Genomic DNA, 2,680 nt, shown 5'->3' on the forward strand with positions numbered 1-2,680 from the left:
GGGGGGTGAAGCGGTAAGAGATCAACCAAAGGTCTTGTATGCATGTATATGAGTAAAACGAATGGACACAGACAGTAGGGGGGTGAGGGCTTGTGCTGAGAGGTCAATGGGGGAAAAAAGAGACTCATAAAATACTTCTAGAAGACTCATGTAATACTTTAAACAATAAAGAATTTTTTAAAAAATCAATTACCTTCCTCATGCTCATCTGCCAAATGGGGCTAACAATGGCCACTGGAGAGGGTTATTGGGAGAACTGGAGAAGATAATGAGGTCTCTATACCTTTGAGACGGTACCAAGGAGACAGCATCTAAGCACCAACAACGAATTATTACTTTATTTATAGCAGCGTTACTGATGATTGCAAAATACTGAAAATAAAATTAGAGGTACCCCAAAGGTTGGCTGCTGCTCACAGTAGCGCACTACACTGTAGAGGCTCACAGGACCTAATGTGGTGGTTCTGAAGGGAGCGGAGATAACACACTGGCTCCAGGGCAGGCTTTCACGAACTACCTATGAAACAGCTTCTGATGTGCCCCTTGCATCCTCCAGTAGGCAAGCCCCTCCCACTTCTAGAATACTTCAGTTAGGACTCCACTGTTTTTGGTATCAATGCCTGCCCCTCACTAGTGTTAGGGCCGAAAAGCCTTGAGAATCCAGACCTCAAACCAAAGGAAGCTGCACAGCAGAGAATCTCTCAAAACTTGCCTGACCGTCCCAACAGCCGATTTCTGGGCCCCTTCTCTGGACGCTGAGAGGCAGCAGGTCTGGGGAGGGGCCAGAACCCAGATTTTATTTTTTTAATCTTTATTGTTGAAAGTATTACATATGTCCCCCTTTTTCCCCCATTGACCCTTTCTAGCCCACCGCCGCCCCCCATCCCAGGCCTTCACCACCCTATTGTCTGCGTGCATGGGTTATGCATACATGCATACAGGTTCTTTGGTTGATCTCTTCCCACCCCCACCTTCCCTCTGAGAATGGACAGTCTGCAGAACCCAGACTCTAATAAAGCCGAAGGTGATTCTTGTACCAAGTCAAGCTTCGGAAACTCCCACCTGGTGAAATGCAGAGCCCAACAGACCTGCACCTGACAGCAATCCCTAGAACTTATCAGCTGGGTATGCCTGGGCCAAGTGCAGGAAAACCTCGAGTTCCCGTTATTTTAAAAGACTAACTGCCTATCTCCCAGGATTTTCGGCCTGAAGACACTGTCACATTCAGCAGGGAGGATTTCAGCTGTGAGGCCACAAGTGTGCCTTTGTCCCAGTAATCCGCTTTCCAGTTTATTTCTGCTTCCATGGGCTGGTCTTGCCTCAGCCTACAAATCTATGTACAGTGGGGCCTTGACTTACGAGTTTAATTCGTTTGCAATCCCTAGAATTTACCAGCTGGGTATGCCTGGGCCAAGTGCAGGAAAACCTCTTTGAGTTCCGTCATTTGACAGTAAAAGACTATGCCTACGTCCCAGGATTGTGCAGCCTGAAGACACTGTCACAGTCAGCCGGGAGGATTTCAGCTGTGAGGCCACAAGTGTGCCTTCGTCCCAGTAATCCGCTTTCCAGTTTATTTCTGCTCCCACGGGCTGGTCTTGCCTCAGCCTACAAATCTATGTACTTCCATGGAGAGAACTGCTGCACAGACCTGGACGGACCTGAGCACCGTATCAGGGGCTAAGCCACTTTCCCAAGGCACTGATTTTCTTTTTGTAACTGTCAGACTTCAGTGACGACCCATTTTCTACAGGAGCAGGTATGATGCCAGCATGCATTTCCGTATGTGTTAGAACTGTCACATTAAATGAGAAGGTTAATAACATACACAAAGAAGATTACTTCTAGCCTTAGAGATAAAGCAGAGCACAGGACCAGACACCTGGTGAAAACTCACAGCTATTAACAGTATTTGAATATAACTATGTAACATGTTAAACATTAAGCCATCATTCATCAAATCCACTTGCCAATAACAGAACCACTGCCAATGGGAAGCTGCAGAGCCTTACTTTAAAAGAACCATTAAAATCTGCTGTCTTGTTCTCTTAGCCATGGATATGTTTCAGGTGATCCTGTTTATCCCAACTCCGTGAAGGGGGCTTTTGGGGGGAGGGGGAGAAGGGGATGTAAGGATCCCCATCTTCCTCCAGTTTCACAGAGAGATCCATGCCCAACAAAATGATATAAGCCTCCATACTAACGACAGTCCCCGCAGGATTCTTCCTTTTTCCTGCTTTCATTATTGTCCAAGTAATACATGCGCAGTTAGAAAAGCTTGAACAGTGCCAACAGCATGTAGAGACCAGTCAAAACCCCTACTATCCCTGTCCTGGTCCTCTTCCCTACAGGCGGCCTTGTTAAAAGTTTAGGGCTCCCTCTAAAACAGGGTGTCTCGGTCTTACGCTTTCCTGACATTTTGGGCCAGATAATGTGGGGCGGGAGGGCAGTTCTGTGCGGTGTAGGATGCTCAGGAGCATCCCTGGCCTCTGCCCGCAGCAACGCCCCTCCATACTCCCGTCTGACATCCAAAACTGTCCGCAAACACGGCCAAATGGGGGACCAAGTCGCCCCAGTTGGGAGCCACTGCTTCCGGAGACACTCTATGCACGCACGGAGGCGTGTGCAACCTTACTCGTTTTTCTCCCCACACTGGGGACACACAGTTACTTTCCAACACTCT

Source organism: Myotis brandtii, unplaced genomic scaffold (assembly GCF_000412655.1).
Source record: "Myotis brandtii unplaced genomic scaffold, ASM41265v1 scaffold181, whole genome shotgun sequence".
Classification (NCBI taxonomy): Eukaryota; Metazoa; Chordata; class Mammalia; order Chiroptera; family Vespertilionidae; genus Myotis; species Myotis brandtii.